Source organism: Macrotis lagotis, chromosome 1 (genome assembly GCF_037893015.1).
Source record: "Macrotis lagotis isolate mMagLag1 chromosome 1, bilby.v1.9.chrom.fasta, whole genome shotgun sequence".
In the NCBI taxonomy this organism is placed as follows: domain Eukaryota; kingdom Metazoa; phylum Chordata; class Mammalia; order Peramelemorphia; family Peramelidae; genus Macrotis; species Macrotis lagotis.
In genome coordinates this window covers 399,975,990-400,000,455 of record NC_133658.1, presented here as the reverse complement: position 1 = coordinate 400,000,455, position 24,466 = coordinate 399,975,990, and the positions used below count along the sequence as shown (strand labels likewise).

General features: G+C 38.0%; 1 protein-coding gene across 1 annotated transcript in view; it reads left to right on the top strand.

The window, feature by feature from the left end:
• The window catches only part of ADAMTS2 (ADAM metallopeptidase with thrombospondin type 1 motif 2), a 478,959-nt gene that overhangs the window by 152,048 nt on the left and 302,445 nt on the right, over positions 1-24,466 (top strand). The window lies entirely within an intron of this gene.

Sequence of the window (24,466 nt, the reverse complement as noted above, 5' to 3'; positions counted from 1 at the left end):
AGCCAAATCAATATTCCTGAAATACAAATCTGAACATGTCATTCCTCTACTCAGAAATGTTCAGTTACTTCTAAAATAAAATGCAGACTCTTCAGGCTACCATTTAAAGCCTTCTGCAATATGAGTCACATTTACCTTCCCAATCTTATTTAATGACCCTTGTGTCTGGAATATGTTCTCTCCTCCCTTCTGCCATGTAAAATTCCTAGATTTCTTGAGAGTACTGCTTAGGTCCCACATCCTACTGGAAGCCTTTCCCAACCCATCTTAATATTAGTGCTCTGATTCACTTAAAATTATTCTATATAACCTTTTTCAATTTGAAAGGCAGGATAATGTAGTTTAATGTGCGGAGAACTGACCTCAGAGAAGAACCCAAGAATTCAATGGAAAAATAGTTTATTCATCATTTATGTGACAAGCATTATAAGATACAAACAGAAAAATGAGTCGGTTCCTGCTTTTGAGAAGCTCCTACTCTAATTAGAGGAAACAACACATAAGGGAAGGTCTAGTTCATAGCAAATTGGAAGGACCAAGTAGTACTTAGATTCTGGCAAGGAAAGTAAAAGGGCCAGGGTAAAAAGATCTTGGAAAGCAATGGGCAGGGTAGGTGGTTTCGAGTAAAGAAGGTATATCTGAATATATTAGGAATCAGTGATACCTCAGTAGAAATGGGGATCAGTGATCCAGCTAAGAGTAGCATCCAGTTCCTGTAGGAACTGAGCAATGAAGGAAAGTTTGTGATCCTTTACCATAGACATCTGATGGTGATGGTCTTAGTAGTTGCATCTCTCATTGGCAAATTGTAGTGGGAAGAGGAAGGTTCGATAATGTTATCTTTTGGTGGCTCTGGTCTCCAATGACAGAGAAGCATCATGGTGTTCTAGCACTTGAGCATGATGCTTGTTGTATAGTAAACACTTAATAAATGCTTAATCATTGACTTATTGGTAAAGTAGTTACTATCTATGCATTACTGAGGACTCAGTTAAATCTGGATTCAAATCTCACCTCCCTCACATACTCATTATGTGACTTCTCTAAGTACCCAAGATAACTCTTTAAGATCTCAAATTGCAGAACATTTTAAAATCTGCTTTGGTAATGGGAGCACCCTCACCTGGAATTCCCTACCTACCTCAATGAAATCAGAGGTCTGTACCAAAAAAATCCTAAATAACCCCCCCCCCAACTTTGTATTTATGGTAGACACATTAAATCCTGTCCCTCCAGTAGACTATGAGTCTATTTGAAGGTACTATGGACTTTTGTTCTTGTTTTTGTTGTTTCTTACTTTGTCTCTGCCCAACTTGTCATGTTACCATAAATAGTTTGGGTTAGTTTTGCTAGCATGAGTTAAAAACAGGACTTGAACCCAAATATTTCTGACTTGGAGGTTAGCCCTCTTTTTGTGAAATCCTAATACTTCTCACATTGACCATACATAGCAGGTCCTTAATTCATGTTTGTTGGATTGAATGGAGGTGAGTGAGAAATGAAAGGCAGTAAAAGAAAAATTATCTTTTTGTCTTTTTTGTAAAAGCTCCTGCAAGTAGAATCATTTTTCTCTGGTGGAAGGAAGCATTCTATTATTTATTTGAATGTTAATTTGTAGTCTGAAGAGAATCCCCTGCTGCTGCTGCTTCTGCTAAGATGTCAGTGGATTCATCAGGCTGAAATAAGTATTAATTAATAGATGGTAGATGTAGTTATATTCAGGTACTTGAACCATCACAACCTAATATCTAGGACCTTCCTCAGATGAAGAGAAGACTGAGTTCTGGGGACCCACAAAATGGTAGTCATCCTTATTGCATTAACTCTTTAAGGATTTGGGATCCCTTTGGTGTAGTGAAAGGTAGATATGGGGATAATTGTTATCATTGCCATTTCTTAGGCCCTTCTATAGCACTTTCAATCTTAAAATGTGTTATCTTCACAACCATTCTGTGATGGTTGGTGGCTTACAAGGCAGGTATAATTAGCTCTATTTGATACAAGAGAAAATTGAGGACCAGAGAAAGGAAATGGCTTGCTCAGAGTCATCTAGCTACTAATTGCAGAACTGAGACTTGAAGCCTGACTTCTGAGACCAAGATTCTTTCTAATAAGCCATATTTTGGTTTGGAGGTAGCTTCCTGTGAGAACTTTTGTGGTCACTAGGCTCAGGCTGATCAATCTCATGAAATTAGGAGAGGGAGTAGGAAATGTCAATCCCCAAAAAACAAAAAAGAAAAGGGGAGCCTGGAGTTAGTCTAGTTTTATATGATAGGGGAATGGGTTGAGCCAGGCTTTCAGGTTTGTCTGGTGCTAATACTTTAGTATGGGATCAGAAGAATTCCAAGTTAGTAGCTGGGAGATCTGAGATTTAGGGCTGGATTTTTCATCTGAGTTACTGTGATCTTAGTTTCCACTTTCTTGGCCCCAGTTTCTTCAGCTATCAAATTAGAGTCTAAGCCCATACCTTCCAGCCCAGTTGTTCCATGAATTTGTTCACTGTCTTAATATCTATTCATGAAGCTCAGTGAGTGAGAATATTGATGTTGAGCCATAGAAAAAATTATTCTGTGGCATTTGTTTAATATTATGCCCCATATAGAGTGATCAGTTAGGGCCCTGTTAGCTTTTCCAATTGCTTAGTGAAATTGATATCCAACTAAGAGGGCCCAGAAGGTCTATGCTGCTAAGAGCTCTTGTCTGAGTTTTCCTCAACCTTACCTCCCATCACCTTTCCCTTTGAAGTGGTGAAATTTCTCCATCCTTACTTCTAGGGAAAACTCAATGCAAAGCTTCAAGTCTCCATCTGATTCAGAGGACATGATGCAGCATTTAACAGAGGCTTTTCTCAGCCTCTAGAGGAGAAGGTCAGCAGAGGCTCCCAGACCCAAATCTATCTCCTGGCTGGCCTGGATCCCAGCATTTGTGTGTCTGTCTGTGGCCACAGGGATTGATTAAGTGTGGATGAAGCCCAGGGTGAAGGGGCGGATCTCTCCATGTCATTAACAAGCAAGAAGGGATGTGGGCTTATAGGCAGAAGAGGAAGTGCTGAGCTCCAAGTCTGACCCCAGACGACCTCTTTGTGGTTCTGATTCTTTGTCAGGAAAGTTGAGATCATTTTAGTGGCTTTTTTAATGAGACTTGAGAGCCTGGGAAGAAACCTGCCGTGATGTGTGAGGAGCTATTATAAAAAGTGAACTTTAAACTAGCCCTTTGCATATGATTCTTTAACAGTAACTAGAGTAACCTGCTTTTTCTCTCCCTGGGTTTTCTTGTCCTCATCCACTGACTTGGCCTGATGCTGAGCCTTAAAAACAGTAGGAACCAAGCTAGATTAGAAGAATTGGGACATGGTTTCCCATTTGAATTGTTTCATTTTTCATTTTGTATTATAATCATCTGACTATCTAGAAGGAGCATAGTGCTTTGAACATAGTGGTTTTTCAATAAATGTGAGTTTCATTGCTTGTTGAACTAAGGCATCCCAGGTAAGACCCTACTGAGATTTGAGACCATAAGCCCTGCTAGGGTTTGGAGTTAGTATTGACTAGCAAGGAGTTGTTCACAGAATCATAGCTCCAAAACTGAAAGGGACAAATTTTTATAGATGAGATAACTGAAACTCAGAAGTTAAATGACTTCCCCAAAGTTACACAAGAAGGAAAGACAGAATTTGAACTTAGGTCCTGTAACTTCCAGTGTTGACTACAATTCAAAAGCATGGCTGTCCTAAAGGGTCAAAGCTGATGATTGCAGTTTGAAAAGGCATTTGATGCCTTCAAAAATGGGTTTGGTGAGTAGGAGACAAAAAGAACAGCTGACAAAGCATGAATATCAAGTCAGGATAGCAGCAGAGAGTCAAACTGAATGATAGGTCCTGCTCTGAGTTGAGGAACAATAGCCAGAGTTTTCTGGGTAGGCAAGTTGGTTTGAGTGCCTTTCAAGTGTTACCTTTGATCAAGTACTTCAACATCTCTTTAGAGGTGTCATGGCTCCTAGAGGGGTTTTAGAGTCTTTGACTTCCTTGCCTGGGGAGTTGGGGGGAAGGGGAGGAACAGAAAAAACTAGATGGTGTAGATAGGAGATTTGGAAACAAAAGACTTCAACTTGAGACCTAGCTCTATCACCTCTTAGTCTATGATATTTTATGATTCTGTGAGTCTTGACCCTGACTCAAAGGAAAAGGGTATGTATTTAAGAAAGGACATAGGCCTCCTAGCTACAGAGATGAATATTCTCCCATCCCCATCTCATTTCCCCATATGTACGTATCCCAGGCTTGATTTTAGTTCAAGAAATGTTAAATGGCCTCCTGACTTATGTCCGCTGTTGATTTAAATTTATGATCCTAGCATTTAATAATAAATGACATATATAATGCTTTATGTTTTACATAGAATACTTTACACTTAATATCATATTTTATATTTTAGTATGCTCAAATATAAAGTAATAGTCTTTTTTTGATGCTTACACAGTATCAGACATTTTTAAATGAGAAAATTGAGACTCAGAAAAGTTAATTGACTTGTCCAAGATTATATAGCTAATATGTGCTTGAGGTAAGATTTTAATTAGGTTTCTTTTGATTCAAAGCCCATCCCTTTTTCCCCCTATATTATATAACCTTCTTTTTTATTTAATATTTATTTATTCTCATTTTGTACAAATAATGTTTTTTATACATTAATAAAATATTCTTGTTTAAGAGTAAACAAAGTACCCCCTCCCCCCAAAAAATATAGATTCGCTTGAGCGATAAAGTAAAGGGGAAAGGAAAAAATAAAATTAAAATTAAAAAAAATAGTAATAATTGTAGATATGGCCAGGTGGTGCAGTGGACGGAGTACCAGCCCTGGAGTCAGGAGCACCCAAGCCCATATCTGACCCTGTACACCTAACAATCACCCTGCTGTGTGACATGCAAGCCACCCCAACCCCACTGCCCTGCAAAAACCAAAAAAAGAAAAAAAAAGACCTAAAATAAAATAAAATAGTAATAATAGTAGGGGTGGCTGGGTGGTAGACAGAGCACTAGCCCTTGAGCCAGGAGCACCCGGGTCCAAATCCAGCCTCAGAAACCCAATGATCACCCTGCTATGCAGCCCCAGGCAGGCCACCCAGCCCCAATTGCCCTGCACCCCCCCAAATAATAATAATAATAATAATAAAAAAAAATGTGCTTCAGTCTATGTTCCAACACCACCAACTCTGTCATGGGTGGATCTTATTTGTCCATCACAAAAGTTACTTCCATATTTTTCCACCATTGCCATTGCTGATCGCAACTCCCTCCTTTTGTATTTCTCTACTACCATGTACTATATTTTCTCTCTCCTTTCACTGACTCTGATGTAGGGTAGCTGAGTGGCACAGCAGACAGATCCCTGGCCCTAGGGCCAAGAGGCCCTGAGCCCCCATACCACCCCTTAGACCCAGCATTCACCTGGCCCTATGGTCCTGGACAGGCCATCCAATCCCAGCCCCTTGCAAGAAGTAAAAAAGAAAATGTGTTATATCTGACCACTCTCCCACCATGGCCCATCCTCTCCTCCACTCCTCCATCATTCACATTCCCCACCCCTTCCCCCTGTCCTCCCCCTCCTTCTTACTCCAGATGTCTATACCCCAGTGGATATATATATATATATATATATATATATATATATATATATATATATATATATATATATATATATATATATATATATATATATATATATATGCTGTTTCCTCTCCTAGCCACCTCTGATGAGAGCGAAGATTCCCTCATTCCCTCTTGCCTTCCCCCTTCCATATGATTGCAATGGCTCATTGTAATAAAGAAAAATCTTATTATATGAAATATCTTGGCCTATTCCCCCCCCTTTTTCTTTCTCCCATTATATTTCTCTTTTTTCTATTGATTCCATTTTTACACCATATTCAGCTTTCTCCTGTCCTTCATCCATAAAATCTCCTTCTACGTGCTCTATTAACTGAGAAGGTTCATGTGAGTATTATTGGTGTCATTTTCCATGCAGGAATACATGCAGTTCATCATCAGTAAGTCCCTCATATTTCTCCCCTTTCCTCCAATCTCCATGCTTCACCTGAGTCCTGTATTTGAAGATCAAACCTTCTGTTCAACTCTGGCCATTCCAGCAGGAACATTTGAAATTCCCCTGGTTCGTTGAAAGTCCATCTTTTTCCCTGGAAGAAGACATTCAGTTTTGCTGGGTAATTGATTCTTGGTTGCATTCTAAGCTCTTTTGCCTTCAGTATATTATATTCCAAGCCCTATGAGCTTTTAATGTAGTTGCTGCTAAGTCCTGTGAGATCCTGATTGCAGCTCCATGGTATTTTAATTGTGTCCTTCTGGCTGCTTGTAATATTTTCTCTTTGACTTGGGAGTTCTGGAACTTGGCTATAATATTCCTGGGGGTTGGTTTTTTGGGATCTCTTTCTCAGGGGGATCGGTGGATTCTCTCCATTTCTATTTTGCCCTCTGCTTCTAGGATATCAGGGCAATTTTCCTGTAGTAATTCTTTGAAAATGATGTCAAGGCTCTTTTCCTGATCATGACTTTCAGGTATTCCAATAGTTTTGAAATTATCTTTCCTAGATCTGTTTTCCATATCAGTTGTTTTGTCAAAGAGATGTTTCACATTTTCTTCTAATTTTTCATTGTTTTGGTTTTGAAATATTGAGTCCTGATTTCTCATAAATTCAGCAATCTCCCTGAGTTCTATTCTGTGTCTGAAGGATTTGCTTTCCTCAGAGAGCTTTCTTATCTCTTTTTCCATCTGACAAATTCTGCTTTTTAAAGCATTCTTCTCCTCAATAACTTTTTGAACTCTTTTATCCATTTGACCTAAGCTGGTTTTTAGCATGCTATTTTTTTCAGCATTTTTTTAGATTTCCTTGACTAAGCTGTTGACTTCATTTTCATGTTTTTCCTGCATCTCTATCATTTCTTTTCCCAGTTTTTCTTCTAACTCCCTCATTTGATTTTCAAAGTCTTTTTTGAGCTCTGTCATAGCCTGAGCCCAATTTCTGTTTTTCTTGAAGTCTTTAGATGCAGGAGCTTGTGCTTCCTCATCTTCAGACTGAGTGTTTTGATCCTTCTTGGGCTCACAGGCAAAATATTTCTCAATGGTGTTCCTCTTGTTTCTCTGCTCATTTTCCCAGCCTTAGTCTATTTTGGGGGTGCTTCCTGAGCTTTTGGGACAATCCCACAAGAGTCTCAATGTGTGAGGCTCTGTCTTCCCTCCTGGTCTGTGAATGACCATAAGCTCCCCACTCTGCCACAGGGCTGAGGTGGGGGGGGGCTGCTGTTCTATGGGGGGGAGCTAGACTGGGATCAGGATCTGAATGTGGTCAGAACCTCAGAGTCCTTTTCCAGGGGCAGAGGACAGATCTCTGCAGTCTCTCTTCACTCCCCTCCCTATGTTCAATGGACTCATGCCCTGGGGGCTCCTACTTACAAGCTCTGCCTACTTCTGTTTCCTGGATCTGGACTGCCTTGGCCACACTGCTCACTGTGTTCCCTGAGGCCTGGGCTTCACATGCTTGCTCTGGCAGAGATCCCTTGCTGTTCCCCCAGTTTGGGCCTGGTGCTCCCCAGGGCATAGGTCAGGAGACTCCCCCACTTCTGAGAGCTGTGGCTCCCAGCTCCCTGGGGCTGCCTCTGGGAGGCTGAAGTTCTTTCACTCTGGCAGGCCACCCCTCTGGCAGGCTGCTCCTCCAACCCCAGGGAGCAGAGCCTTTCTGGTCTTTTCCAGGTTACCTTGAGTTGGAGAACTGCCTCACTGGATCCCTCTGTGGGTTCTGTCTCTCGAAAATTTAGTTAGACTCCTTAGTTTAGAAGTTTTATGAGAGAGCACCTAAGACAGGATCCTCTCTTGTCGCCATCTTGGCTCCGCCCCCCATAACCTTCTACTATAATAGCTAAGGTATGCAAGGTCTTGGGAATCCAGAAATAGATGTGATAGACACTGACCTCAATATATCTGATTTATTTCCTGCCAGTCACAACCATGAGTGATTTTCCTTTCTCTTCCTAATTCATCTCTGAGAGGAAGAATCTGATGTGATATGTTTTGATAAAGGTAAAAATAATATTTTTACTTTATATAAGTCACTTCTGTTAACTGCAACCCCTACCTTCACATCTAATGTTCTAATAGTTATTTAAATTGGTATCTATCATATTTAGACCTTTAGGAGAGCTCACATGAATATCTTCTTGGGTTGCATAGAAATAACCTTTGGTAATCTAAACCATTTGGGCAGTATCTTTTGTTTTCTTGGGTGGAAGCTCAAAGGTAGTCTGATGAAGAAACTGCTGTTACTGAATCTCATTAGGAGCCAACTGGAAGATGCACCAAAGAAAATAGGGAGGGGTCGTTTGATTGTATTTAGGATATATTCCATTCTTAGTGCTGTTCAATCTATTTTTGAATATGTTTCCAGTAAGAAAACACAACTTGATATGCTTCAATTTTTTTCCCCATGCAAAGGTTCCACCTTGATGATGGCATCTCACTTGATGATGACTGTATAGAGGCAGCATGCATAGCAGTCCAGACTTGATCCAGGAAGACCTGACTTTAGATCAGTCTTCTGACACTTGCAATAACATCCTGAATCCTCAGAGTTCTCATCTGTAAAATTGGTTAATAACACTCTATAGAGTTGTCATGAGGCTCAAATGATGTAATACATATGTGATAATTGTTATTTGGTATGTTCAGTACAGATTACCCAGATTCCTTCCCATCTCCAGTTAGCTTGTCTCAAAGTATTCTTCTTCAAGAAAGAAAAAAAATATAATCTACCCAGTGAAGTAATAAGGGAATCCTGAGGGGAGAGGAAATCATGCCATATGAAGGTCATTTGAACAACCTGTGGATGTTTAGTTTGGAAGCAAAAAAATATGCATGAAAAAGGGATTTCACTTGTTCTATTAGGCCTCAGTGGGCAAATCTAGGAGTCATGGATGGCAATGGTAGAGATGTATATTTTTCACTTTAACTGATGAAAAAACTTCCTTCTAATTTGTCCTGTCCCAAAGTACAATGTGATATTTCCCATTGCTAGAAGTCTTCAATCAAAGACTGGTCATGGATGTTTTTGAGATTTCCTAATGACTATAAATCAGACTAGAAACCTTCTGAGATTCTTTCCAAGTTTATAAAATGGCAAATTTGGGTTTGGAATCTGAGATTAAGGATATTTGAACTCCTATCTTTTGGAAACCATTCAGAACAAGTGAGGGGGCAAATAAGTCAGAGAGGGCTAGCCACCCAAAAATCTACAAGGATTTATGAGGGATGGGGGAGGGTGCAGCATGAGGTCTCTGCCCTGATAGAACTTAAAATCTAGCTGATTGAATAAGATACAAAAATGCAAAAAAAAGTTAAGTCACTATAGAGGAGAAATATTACAGTCTGGTTCAAACCAATAGAGAAGTTTTCAGGGCCTGAGAGAACTGAGGCTGTATGTGATTAATTGAAAACTTACTGGTACAGACAGTAAGTAAGTGTTCCAGGAGTTTAGGGGAGGAGAGTTGCTGCCTTAGGAATTTTCCCCCCAAAATTAACTCTGTTGTCAGCATCTGACATTGAAGGAAGTAATGAAATTGTCAAGTAATCTCAGATTGTTAGAACTTGAACGGAACTCAAAGGCTTAAGACTGCTAGAGCTAAAAAGATCTTGAAGAATTAGATTGTAGAATAAGCAGGATTGTAAATGAAACTCTGACTTGTCATTTCATGCTATTCCCTTTTTAAAAAAGTTTATAATAGGTGGAACATACTACTTTCAAAATTGTCCTTTCTTGTGTTTCCTTCTGAACTTCCTTTTTTTCTCTTTTGTGGATTTAAAGAACTGTTCCAATGGCCATTTTTCTTTTTCACTACTATTGTTATCCTTTTTCCATTTTCCCCCTAGTAAACATAGAAAAAGAAAAAATAAAAACCCTTAGAATAAATAAACATGGTTAAGCAAAACAAATTCACACAGTCGACATGTTTTTCTACACCCTGAGTCTATAATATCCATTAAGAGGTAGAGAGAATGTTATATCATAGGCCCTCTGGAGATCTGATTAGTCATTGCTTTGATCAGAGATCTTAATTCTTTGAAATTTTTTAAAATTTTATTTCATTTTCATTTTTATAATTTTGTTGTCTTTGCCTAACTATTCCTCTGAGTTCTATTTACTTCATTCTGTATCAATTCATAATTTGAAAGATTCTTTGAAATGGTATTTTTTATAACTTTTTAGACTGCAATCATATACTATTTCATTTATTATACCACAGTTTATTTAGCCATTTGCCAATGTATGTGTACCCCTTTTGTTTCCTCTCTTCTCCATTTTCCCATCCAGATAAGGAATTTTGTTTCTGCTTGTGACTGTTTCCTCTCTGGCATTATTCTTCCTCTTTTCTCCATCCTTACTCCATCCCAACCTGTTTTTTTTTTGTTGAGTTTCATGTATTTGTACATCAGATCCTGTGTGTGTGTGTGTGTGTGTGTTCAATTCTCCATTGTCCAGTTCAAATAAGAATGAGGTTCACTTGATACTTGCTCTTCCTACTTTTTCCTCCATGCCTGTATAGTCTTTCTACATAGTCTAATTATGGGAAAGAACAAGTTCTACCCCCTTTATTTTTTCTACATTAGCATATTCCTTTTACACTTATTTTTCTTTTCCCTCTTCAAACTCTCAAACCCAACCCCAAAATTCTATTTTTTTTTACTTAGCTTCCTTAATATCTTTTGAAGAAATTCAGAATCTGAAGAGACTTTTATTTCTCCTTCCATGTAGGATGTTATCAATAGATCATCATATAACCCCTTCCCAATTGCTTTTATGAATTTACCTTTTTAGGTTATGATTCATATTTGCATTTCAGAGTTCTCATTGGTCTTTTTATCAGTAATGCTTGAAAGTCCTCTTTTCTATTATTCTTTCCTCTAAACCACTGGAAAATCATTCTCAGCTTTCTAAACTTGGTAGTAATAGTCTATGTGTGTGTATTTACCACTTATGTTTTGAGAAAATTGTTTAACCTTTTAGGATCCGTTTCTAAAGGAATTGCAATAGATGATCTCCAAGGCCCTCCCAGATCTAAATCTATGATTCTGTGATTTGGAAGATGGTGATACTATTGACAGAAACAGAAAAATTGGAAAGAAGAGCAGGATTGCGAGAAGTCAGTTGAATTTGAGTCATCTGTGGGGTGATGTACAGATTGAATTAATACTATTTTTAAGTTCAAAGGGACAGATAAAAAAGGGTGATCATTCTCATCTATCTATATTTTCCTACCTCTTGGCAGCAAATGCTCTTCCAAATGAATGATTTTTGTTATAATTCAGTATCCAAATTAGGAAAGGAAAAGATAATCCAGGTATAAAACTTGGAAGATTTTCTCTGCATTCAGCCATTATACTGACCTGACCAAGACCTGGGACTGGTGCAAATAATCAATTCTGTGTCTTGAAGTATCTCAGTTGACCACTTTGGATGTCATATCATCTAGTTGCGAAATGTAGCAAATCTGTTACCTAAGAATTTCCTTCTTCGTATATTAAGTGATTTGTGGGTAAGCAAGATGCTACTTCTATTCCCAGATTCATGCTTTGGAATCTAAGAAGATTGTGATTGGTTGAAGGGATGATGAAGGGAGAAAAGGAAAGTGATCCCCCTTTTAAAGGATCTCATTCTGTAGTGGACAGGAAATCCACTAGGATTGTTCTTATAGAGATAAAGACCCAGTCTCATGGTCTTGGCTATAATCTGTAAAACATTAATGTGTACATTTCTCAGAGCCTGGGGCCATTATATATACATATATAAAATGCTTAGGAAAGGTTACATTGATCAACCAACAAGCATTTATTAAGTGCCTACTATGGACCAGATATTGTACCACACACTGGGATACAAAGATATAAAAAGGTTCCTGCCTTCAGTGAGCTTGCCTTCTATTAGGGGAGATGACATGTACATATATAAATATATGAAAGTATATGCAGAATAAATACAGGTAAATTATTTGGAGGGGGAGGGGACTCAGAAAAGCAGACACAACAAAGTATTGTTTGAAATGAGTTTCAAAATAAACAAAGAATTTACAGAGCCAGAGATGAGAAGATGATGCATTCTAGGCCTGAGAAATAACCAGGACAAAGACAGAGATATGGAAGATGGAGTGTTTTATATATAAGGAATAGTAAAAAGAAACATAGGAGGACCACAGAGTGCATAAAAGGGAACATTATATAATGTCTGAAGAGGTAGGTTGGAGCTAAATTGTGTTAAGTGCTTTAAATGCCAAAGAAATAAATATATAATTATTCTTAGAGATGATAGGAAACCTCTGGAGTTTATTAAGTAGGAGAGTGACACGGTCAGATCTCTGCTTTAGAAAAATCACTTTGGAATCTTTGTGTAAAATGGATAGGAGAAGGAAGAGAAAGAAAAATCAGAGAACCAGTAGGGCTCTATTATAGTAATTCAGGTGAGAGGTAATGGGGGCCTGATCTAGGATAATAGTCTGTGAATTAAGAGAAGGATGCTATTTATGATATAAAAGTAGAATTGATAAAACTTGGCAATTAATTTGATATGTGGGGTGAGGGAAAATGAAGACTCAAAGATTTTGACTCCAAGAGTGTGCAACAGGGTGATTGGAAGTATGACAGAAAACAATGGTGCAGTAAAGAATTCATGGTCTGAATTTCTGACTTAACTCTTCACCATTCTGAACCAGTCTTCAGATTCGAAAACATTCTGTAGGTACTGAAACAAGTTAACATTCACTCAGAACTTTTGATTTAGTACTTCTTTTTTATGGCATATCACAATCACAAAATAGGCCCCAGGCAATTACTAGGTGCTAGATACAAATGTGGAATTTAGGATAGAGGTCAGAATTGGTTGTTATAGATTTTGGAATCATGAAAAGGGATAGATGAAGCTATTGTAGTGAATTAAATTGATAAGGGAGAAGGGAAGGAAGAGTATTCAGGATAGAGCTATTTGGGAAGACTACACTAATAGGATGCTGAGAGACAATTGAGACAGAGAAACATAAGTCAGTAGAGTTTTCTTTTCCTACTTTCTCATTCCACTTCCTTAGGTCGATTCCATCATTAAAATAACCAATTCAACCCATGTTAATGATCACAGTGGAGATGATGAATTCAAGGCAATTTAGAGAATTAATCAATGAGAGGAAGAGATACACAGCAGTAGAGAATAAGACCGATGGGACTTATTCAGACCCATTCAGGCATTTGTATTTGTCCTAGCTCTGACCTTTATTTAAATCTGATAGTAGAATTTGGAGGGAGATAAGAGTGAGTCTATCAACCTTAAATAAAGTTAGATCATAAGAATTTAGATTTAGAACTGGAAGAAATCTTAGAGACCATCTAGTCCAAGCACCTCATTTTTTTTAAAAGATTTTATTTATTTTGAGTTTTACAATTTTTTCCCCCTAATCTTATTCCCCCCGCCCCCCCCACAGAAGGCAATTCGTCAGTCTTTACATTGTTTCCATGGTATACATTGTTCCAAATTGAGTGTGATGAGAGAGAAATCATATCCTTAAGGAAGAAACATAAAGTATAAGAGATAGCAGGATCAGACAATAAGATATCAGGGTTTTTTTTAGGTTTTTGCAAGGCAAATGGGGTTAAGTGGCTTGCCCAAGGCCACACAGCTAGGTAATTATTAAGTGTCTGAGACCGGATTTGAACCCAGGTACTCCTGACTCCAAGGCCGGTGCTTTATCCGCTACGCCACCTAGCCCGATATCAGTTTTTTTTTTCTAAATTTATGGTAATAGTTCTTGATCTTTTTTCAAACTCCATAGTTCTTTCTCTGGATACAGATGGTATTCTCCATTGCAGACAGCCCCAAATTGTCCCTGATTGTCACACTGATGGAATGAGCAAGTCCATCAAGATTGATCATCGCCCCCATGTTGCTGTTAGGGTGTACAGTGTCTTTCTGGTTCTCATCTCACTCAGCATCAGTTCATGCAAATCCCTCCAGACTTCCCTGAATTCCCATCCCTCCTGGTTTCTAATAGAACAATAGTATTCCATGACATACATATACCACAGTTTGCTAAGCCATTCCCAAAATGAAGAACATTTACTTGATTTCCAATTCTTTGCCACCACAAACAGGGCTGCTATGAATATTTTTGTAAAAGTGATGTTTTTACCCTTTTTCATCATCTCTTCAAGGTATAGACCCAGTAGTGGTATTGCTGGATCAAGGGTATGCACATATTTGTTGCCCTTTGGATGTAGTTCCAAATTTCTCTCCAGAAAGGTTGGAGGAGTTCACAGCTCCACCAACAATTTAATAGTGTCCCAGATTTCCCACAATCCTTCCAACAATGATTATTGTCCTTTCTGGTAATATTGGCCAGTCTGAGAGGTGTGAGGTGGTACCTCATAGAAGCTTTAATTTGCATTTCTCTAATAAGTAATGATTTAGAGCAATTTTTCATATGACTATGGATTGCTTTGATCTCCTCATCTGTAAATTGCCTTTGCATAACCTTTGACCATTTGTCAATTGGGGAATAAACCCCTCATTTTTTAAAGATCGGTAATGTAAAAGATGAGATTTGACCCTGGGAATCTGACTCTGAATAGAATTGTTTTAATTCTCTCCAGGTGGCTAGGTGGCACAGTGGATACAGCACCGGCCCTGGAGTCAGGAGGACCTGAGTTCAAATCTGGCCTCAGACACTTAATAATTACCTAGCTGTCTGGCCTTGGGCAAGCCACTTAACCCCATTGCCTTGCAAAAACTAATTAAAAAAAAAGACATATAATTCTATCTATTAGATTTCAAGAACACATGAAAACTCACTCTGCTCAGTCTTCAGGCCATATCTACCCAGGTTATGATTTTATTTTATTAAATGTAAAAGGCCATCCCTTGACTTTTCTATTTCCTGGAGAAGCACGAGGAATCAAGCTTACTTTCTGGTGTGTCTTCATGCTTCCTAGAAAGCCAATGATTCATATGATTAACAGGAACTCGAGCCACTACAGCATGCCTACCAGCTGTTTGTTGCTGCAAACTCTGTCACCCACAAGCCTGTAGAAAAATAACAAAAATAATGTCACTGTGTGAATGTGGAGAAGGATAACTTTGTTTTTTGGTCTCTAGGATCTTCTTGTAGATCTTCTCAAATGTGAGCATTGCCTTGTTGGAAGGATTGGGGGGGAAAGTTTGATTTTCATCCAAACTCTATGGGCTTGATTAAAGACTGTTTTTATATTATGGATATATCATAAATGTTTGAGAAATGAATGAGCAATTAGTTCTTGACCTATGCCTTCTGGTTAGAGTGGTTTTCATTGTATTTTATAGTTTACAAGGTACTTCATATAAATTACCTTATTACTAACAAGCCCATTGAAGGAGGTAGTATAGGAAATTTTTCATTAGTGAGAGTAATAACTAGTGTAGAAACCCCTTTCAGCAATGCAAATTGGTAATTTTTCCAATGATATGTGATCTTAGAGACTGTCTGGAATACTAAGAGTTTAAGTGCATTGTTGATGGTCACATAGCTAATATATAATAAAGACAGAATTTGAATGCAGGTAATCTTGTCTGCAATGTAATACCACACACATAGTAGATTCTTTTTTAAATTTTAGTATTTTAGTTCTCCCCAATTACATATAAAAACAATTTTCAGTGTTAGTTTTTAAAATTTTGAATTCCAAATTCTCTCCCTCCAACCCCACCCGCCTCACTGAGAGGGCAAGCAATTTGCTATAGGTTATACCTATTGTCATGTAAAACATATTTCCATATTAATCAACTCATATTAGATTTTTTCAGTTTTTTCTTTATAAAGATTTTTCTTTATTTTGTTTTATAATTTTCCCCTAATCTTAATTCCCTTCCTCCATCCCCCACAGAAGGCAATTTGCCAGTCTTTGCATTGTTTTCTTAGTGTACATTGATCCAAATTGAATGTGATGAGAGAGAAATCATATCCTTATGGAAGAAAAATAAATTATAAGAAATAGCAAGATCAGACAATAAGATATCAGGTTTTTTTTCTAAATTTAAGGTAATAGTTCTTTATCTTTGTCCAAACTCCAGTTGCTTCTCTGGATACAGATGGTATTCTCCATTGCAGATAGCTCCAAATTGTCCCTGATTGTTGTACTGATGGAATGAGCAAGTCCATCAGGTTTGATCATCACCCCCATGTTGCTGTTAGAGTGTACAATGTTTTTCTGGTTCTCTTCATCTCACTCAGCATCAGTTCATGCAGATCCCTCCAGGCTTCCTTGAATTCTCATCCCTCCTGGTTTCTAATATAGCAATAGTGTTCCATTACATACATATACCACAGTTTGCTAAGCCATTCCCCAATTGAAGGACATTTACTTGATTTCCAATTCTTTGTTACCACAAACAAGGCTGCTATGAATATTTTTGTACAAGTAATGTTTATATCCTTTTTCATCATCTCTTTGGGATATAGACCCAGGATATGCACATTTTTGTTGCCCTTTGGGCATAGTTCCAAATTTCTCTCCAGAAAAATTGGATCAGTTCACAGCTCCACCAACAATGCAATAGTGTCCCAGATTTCCCACAATCCTTCCAACAATGATTATTGTCCTTTCTGGTAATATTGGCCAGTCTGAGAGGTGTGAGGTGGTACCTCAGGGAAGTTTTAATTTGCATTGCTCTAATAAGTAATGATTTAGAGCAATTTTTCATATGACTATGGATTGCTTTGATCTCCTCATCTGTAAATTGCCTTTGCATATCCTTTGACCATTTGTCAATTGGGCAATGGGTTTTTTAAAAAATTTGACTCAGTTCTCTGTATATTTTAGAAATGAGTCCTTTGTCAGACACATTAGTTGTAAATATTGTTTCCCAGTTTACTACATTTCTTTTTTTTTTGTTTTTGTTTTATAGGTTTTTTGCAAGGCAAATGGGTTTAACTGGCTTGCCCAAGGCCACACAGCTAGGTAATTATTAAGTGTCTGAGACTGGATTTGAACCCAGGTACTCCTGACTCCAGGGCCAGTGCTTTATCCACTGTGTCACCTAGCTGTCCCTACTACATTTCTTTTGATCTTGGTTACAATGGTTTTTGTCTGTGCAAAAGCTATTTAATTTAATGTAATCAAAATCATCTAGTTTGTTTTTAGTGATGTTCTCCATCTCTTCCTTAATCGCAAACTGCTTCCCTTTCCATAGATATGACAGGTAAACTATTCCTTGATTTTCTAGTTTACTTATAATATTGTTTTTTATGTCTAAATCCTGTATTCATTTTGATCTTATCTTGGTATAGGATATGAGGTGTTGGTATAATCTAAGTTTCTTCCATACTAACTTCCAATTTTCCCATAGGTTTTTTATCGAAGAGAGAGTTTTTATCCCAATAGCTGGACTCTTTGGGTTTAATCAAACAGCAGATTACTATAATCATTTCCTGCTATTGCACCTAGTCTAATCCACTGGTCTACCACTCTGTTTCTTAGCCAATACCAGACAGTTTTGATGACTGATGCTTTATAATATAATTTTGGATCAGGTAGGGCTCAGCCACCTTCTTTTGTACTTTTTTCATTGAATCCTTGGAAATTCTTGAATTTTTATTTCTCCATATGAATTTACTTACAACTTTTTCTAACTTATTAAAGTAATTTTTTAGAATTTTGATTGGCAGGGCACTAAACAAGTAGTTTAGTTTTGGTAGAATTGTCATTTTTATTATATTAGCTCAATCTATCCATGAGCAGTTGGTTTGCCCAGTTATTTAAATCTGATTTAATTTGTATGAAAAGTGTTTTGTAATTGTTTTCAAAAATTTCTGACTCTACTTTGGCAAATAGACTCCCAGATATTTTATATTGTCTGAGGTTACTTTGAATGGGATTTCTCTTTCTAGTTCTTCCTGCTATATCTTGTAGTCATATATAGAAAAGTTGAGGATTTATGAGGGTTTATTTTATATCTTGCAACTTTGCTAAAATTGCTAATTGTTTCCAGTAGTTTTTTGATGATTTCTTGGGATTCTTTAGGTATACCATCATGTCATCTGCTAAGAGTGATAGTTTTGTCTCTTTCTTCCCAATTCTAATTCCTTCAATTTCTTTTTCTTCTCTAATTGCTGAAGCTAACATTTCTAATATGATATTGAGTAGTAGTGGTGATAATGGGCATCCTTGTTTCACCCCTTAACTTATTGGGAATGCCTCTAGCCTCTTCTCATTGAATATAATGCTTGTTGATGGTTCCAGATAGATACTGCTTATTATTCTAAGGCTCAGTCCATTTATTCCTATACTCTCTAGTGTTTTTAGCAGGAATGGATGCTGTATTTTGTCAAAAGCTTTTTCAGCATCAATTTATATAATCATATAATTTCTGATAGGTTTGTTGTTATAATTAATTATACTGACAGTTTTCCTAATATCAAACCAACCCTTCCTTCCTGGGATAAATTCTACTTGGTCACAATGTGTTATCCTAGTGATAACTTGTTGTAATTGTTTTGCTAAGATTTTATTTAAGATTTTTACACCTGGGGCAGCTAGGTGGTACAGTGGATAGAGCACCGGCCCTGGAGTCAGGAGTACCTGAGTTCAAATCCGGCCTCAGACACTTAATAATTACCTAGCTGTGTGGCCTTGGGCAAGCCACTTAACCCCATTCCCTTGCAAAAAACCAAAACAAAATCTAAAAAAAATTAAAAAAAAAAAGATTTTTGCATCTATATTCATCAGGGATATAGGTCTATAATTTTCTTCCTCTGTTTTAACTTTTCTGATTTAAGTATCAGCACCATATTGGTGTCATAGAAAGAGTTAGGCAGAGTTCCATCTTCCCCTAATTTTTCCAAAGAGTTTATACAGAATTGGAACCAATTGTTCCTTAAATGTTTGGTAGAATTCACTTGTGAATCCATCAGGCCCTGGAGATTTTTTTCTTAGGGAATTCAATCATAGCTTGTTGAATTTTTTTTTCTGAGATAGGGTTGTTTAGATATTTAACCTCCTCTTCATTTAACTTGGGCAACTTATATTTTTGTAAATATTCATCCATTTCACTTAGATTGTCAAATTTATTGGCATGGAGTTGGGCAAAATAATTTTGGATTATTACTTTAATTTCCTTCTCATTGGTGGTGAGTTTACATTTTTCATTTATGACACTAGCAATTTAGTTTTCTTCTTTCTTTTTTTTTAATCAAATTGACCAGAGTTTTATCAATTGTATTGTTTTTTTTCATAAAATCAACTCTTGGTTTTCTTTATTAATTCAATAGTTTTTTTTTTTTGCTTTCAATTTTTTAGGTTTTCACAAAGCAAATGGGGTTAAGTGGCTTGCCCAAGGCCACACAGCTAGGTAATTATTAAGTGTCTGAGGCCGGATTTGAACTCAGGTACTCCTGACTCCAGGGCTGGTGCTCTATCCACTGCACTACCTAGCCACCCCCCACTTTAATTTTTAGAATTTCCAATTTGGTAATTATTTGGGGATTTTTAATTTCCTCTTTCTCTAATTTATTCATGTAAGTATTTAAAGATATAATATATCCCCTCAGAGCTTCTTTGAATGAATCCCATAGGTTTTGGTATAGTATTTCATTATTGTCATTATCTAGGATAAAATAATGAATTCTTTCTATAATTTGTTGTTTGATCCACTCATTCTTTAAAACAATGTTATGGGGCAGCTAGATGGCACAGTGGATAAAGCACTAGCCCTGGAGTCAGGAGTACCTGTGTTCAAATCCGGTCTCAGACACTTAATAATTACCTAGCTGTGTGGCCTTGGGCAAGCCGCTTAGCCCCAATTGCCTTGCAAAAATCTAAAAAAAAACCCAAAAAAACAATGTCATTCAGTTTCCAATTAATTTTTGTTCTATATCTCCCTGGCCCAATATTGCATATGATTTTTATTGCATTATGATCTGAAAAAGGTGTATTCATTATTTCTGCCTTTCTGCAATTGATTATTAGGATTTTCTGCCCTAGTACATGGTAAATTTTCGTGTAAGTGCCATGTACTGTAGAAAAAAAGATGTATTCTTTTCTATCCCCATTCAATTTCCTCCATAAGTCTATCATATCTGGGTTTTATAGCAATCTATTAATCTCTTTAACTTCTTTCTTATTTATTTTATGATTCAATTTATCTAAATCTGAAAGTGGGAGGTTGAGGTCTCCCACTAGTAGAGTTTTGCTGTCTATATCTTCCTGTAGTTCTTCCAGCTTCTCCTCTAAGAATTTGGATGTATCCCATTGGGTGTATACACATTCAGTATTGTAATCACTTTATTATCTATGGCATCTTTTAGGAGGATATAGTTTCCTTCCTTATCTCTTTTAAGGCTATCTCTTTTTGCAGCTGCTTTGTCTGAGATAAGGATTGCTACCCCATGCTTTTTTCACTTCAGCTGAAACAAAATATATATTGCTCCAACCTTTTATTTTTGCTCTATATGGATCTCTCTTAGTCAAATGAGTTTCTTGTAAGCAGCATATCATAGGATTCTGGTTTTTAATCCACTCTGCTATTTGCTTACATTTTAAAGGAGAGTTCATCCCATTTACATTCAAAGTCAAAATTACTAACTCTTTATTGCTCTCCATGCTATCTTCCCTCTGTTTGTATTTCCCCCCTTTTCCCCTTTATCCATATTCCCCAGTATTTTTTTTCTGAATACCATCCCCTTTAGTCTGTTTGCCCTTCTATATCCAACCCCCTCCCCTTTCTTTACCCTTTTCCTTTTCCCCTTTTCCCTTCCCTTCCTTCTGTTAGTTCCCCTTTTTCCTCCCCCTCCCTGTCTCCTTCCCCCCCTTCCCCCCTTTTAATACTTGAAAGGTAAGATGTTCTTTAAGTTAACTGAATGTGTGTGTAAGTTAACTTGAAGCCAAGTCTGATGAGAGGAAGATTCAGGTGTTTCTCATCTCCTCCCTTCTTACCCCCCCCTTTATCATAGGTCTTTTATATCTCTTAATGTAATGAGATTTACCCCATTCAATCCCCTCCCTCCTCCCTTCTCCTTCCTGTCCCCCTTTTTAAGGAGGAAGTGTTTTTAAATCATTCTGTGTCATAGAAAATGCTGAGTATTCATCACTTCTGGCTAAGTATATTCTCTCTTATAGAGTTACAATTCTTGAGAGTTATTAGAGTCTTTCTCCCAAGTCAGGATATAGCCAGTTTCATCCCATTGGGCAGCAGTCTCATGGGTAAGTCATGATTGTCCATCATTTCTGGCTAAGTATATTCTTTCTGATAGAGTTATAATTCTTAAGAGTTATGAGACTCTTTTTCCTAGGCTGGGATATAGCCAGTTTCATCTTATTGGATAGCAGTTTTTTTCTTTACCCCCCCCCCTTTTTAACATTTTCATGTGTCTCTTGAACCTCCTGTTTGATGTCTGAATTTTCTATTTAGCTCTGATTTTTTCATCAGGAATTATTGGAAGTTTTCCATTTTGTTAAATGTCCATCTTTTCCCCTGAAAGAGAAGGCTCAGCTTTGCTAGATAGTGGATTCTTGGCTGCAATCCAAGCTCCCTTGTTCTTCAGAATATCTTGTTCCAGGCCCTATGATCCCTTAATGTTGATGCAGCCAGGTCCTGCATAATCCTTACTGTGGCTCCTTGGTATCTAAATTGTTTCTTTCTGGCAGCTTGCAGGATTTTCTCTTTTATCTGATAGTTCTGGAATTTGGCCACAACATTCCTTGATATTTCCATTTTAGGATTTCTGTTTAGATGGGAGCGATGTATTTTTTTTTTAGGTTTTTGCAAGGCAAACGGGGTTAAGTGGCTTACCCAAGGCCACACAGCTAGGTAATTATTAAGTGTCTGAGACTGGATTCGAACCCAGGTACTCCTGACTCCAGGGCTGGTGCTTTATCCACTATGCCACCTAGCTGCCCCCCCGGCGATGTATTTTTCAATAACTATTTTGCCCTCTGGTTCCATGCTATCGGGGCAATTTTCCATCACTAAATCCTGTAATATTAAGTCTAGGCTTTTTTTTCCTCATCAGTGTTTTCAGGAAGACCTATAATTCTCAGGTCATCCCTCCTCAATCTATTCTCAAGGTCAGTGATTTTGCTGATGAGTTATTGTACATTTTCTTCTATTTTTTCTATTTTTTTTGGTTTTGTTTAACAGGCTCTTGCTTTCTCATGAAGTCATTAGTTTCCATAGACTCTATTCTCTTTTTTAGAGCAGAGTTTTCTTCATTTGACTTTTGCAACTCCTTTTCCAATTGGTTAATTCTATTTTTGAAAGACCTTTCCATTTGTCCAATTGAGGTTTTGAGAGAATTATTTTCTTTTTGCATTTGCCCAATTAAGGATCTGAGAGAATTATTCTCATTTTGTATTTATCCAGTTGAGGATTGCATTTGTCCAATTTTATTTTTTTTCAGTTTTTTGCAAGGCAAATGGGGTTAAGTAGCTTGCCCAGGTCCACACAACTAGGTAATTAAATGAATGAGGCCAAATTTGAACTGAGGTACTCCTGGCTCCAGAGCCGGTGCTATTGTATGTTCCAGTGATTTGTTTTCTTGTTGAAAGGTGTTAATCTTCTCTTGGGTTTCTTTTTCCAAATTTTCCAGTTGATTTTTTTTCATTCCTTTCTTCGGAAAGACTTCAAGGAAGTCTTTCTGTGCTGGAGACCAGATCAGAGGTTCTAGGTCCCTCTGAGTTAGGGTATTTTCCTTCCAAGAATTTTTGTATGGATCCTCCTGGTTTTTCTTCATTTTACTAAGACTTTAAGTTGGGGAGGGGCTGTTTCACAGAGGTTGGTGCTGGGATCTCTCGAGGTTTTACTCACTGAGTGTAATATCTCCAGATGGACAGTAGAGGGTGCTAGAAGATATGCTCACTGGGTGTAATATCTCCAGCTGGCCAGTAGGGAGTGATTGAGGCCCTCTCCCTTGGCCTGGAGGGCCTGATTGAAGCTGTTAAATACTTTTGTCTTTGATCAATAGTGGGCTATACCCTGGGGTGAGGTAATCACTCTCCCTATTGTCAGTTGAGGTGGTTCTGCTGCTAGGCCTTAGCCTGGGGCAGAAGTAGTCTGTAATTGTGTTTGTTCCGGGAAGAGGCTTCCCTGAAATGGAGATGTGGACTCTGAGTTCTTCTTGACCAGAGGAGCCCAGGGATCAATGGCTTCAGCTCTCCTGCGCCAGAACTCTCCCTCTAGCCCTGCCAGCAAGCTCCTGAGGTTAAGCACCAACACCAATGCCTCTGCTCCCAAGTTGACCCAAGCCCCCGGTGGTAGACCAGGCTCTAGCCCCACAGCTGATAAAACTAGTCCAGTTCTTGGGCCCTCAGGCTCCCAGGCTCCCCGGCTCCTGGGCTCCAGCCTTGCAGCTAATCAGGCTAATCTGGGGGCTAATCCAGACTCCCAGGCTCTCCCTGTCCCAGGTTCTCCCTGTCCTGTGCTCTTGGCAGAGTCCTCCCTCTGCACCTGACTCACCCACAATTGCCGAAAACAAATGTTCTTTCTCCTGGCTTTTCTTTCTGGGTTTTGTTGATTGAATTTCTTTAAAAGGTTTGTTTCATATCATATATGGGGGAAGATCAGGAGATTTTAGAACTGTGCCTGTCTTCTCTATGCTATCTTGGCTGGAAGTGTTGTAGTAGATTTTTAAATAAATATTTGTGGAATAAATGAATTAATGAATAACTAATTATTGGACTATGACTTTTGAATAGAATGACTTCATGTGGAGAATCTTCCTTTCTGGATAATAATAAGAATAAAAATAATTCTAAGTTGTATAGTCCTTTACATTTTATAAAGTATCTTCCAGAAATATTTCACTTGATTCTTAACACAATTCTATTGGGTAGGTAGTCCAGGTATTATTCTTCCCTGTTTCAAAAAGGAAGAAAATGAGAGACAGAAAGGTTAAAAACAAAGGTGATAGAGAACTGAGATTCAAACCCAGTTCTTCTGTTTCCGAGGTCAAAGCTCTTCTAGCTGCATCATAGCTCTCTCAATCACAGTCTGTCCCAATGGTAGAATAGAGAATGGTGTAGAAACAGAGACACTTTGTTGGGAGTAAATATTCTTTCTAGGACTTAGATCCTATCCTTGGAATGGGCAGAGCTGACTACATTCAGTGTCCCATAAAAGAGCATTTCGGGTCCAGTCTTCAGTATTGCATTGATGTCTAGCTTATCAAGCTGTGGGAACTGAGCACCCCCTGGAGCAGTTTGGGGATAGATAGCTAAGGTCACACTCCTCTTTTCTACTTTGCTGTGCCTCAGGCCGTGGTCTTTGAATTCAGGTTCTCATATCCCATCAACATCCCTGTCCAAACCTTGGTTAATTGGGTTGAAGTCAGAATCCCTGGGAGCCTGTGAATTATCATTGCCCTTCCTTGTCAGACTGGGGAACCAATGCTTTATTTGGTTCT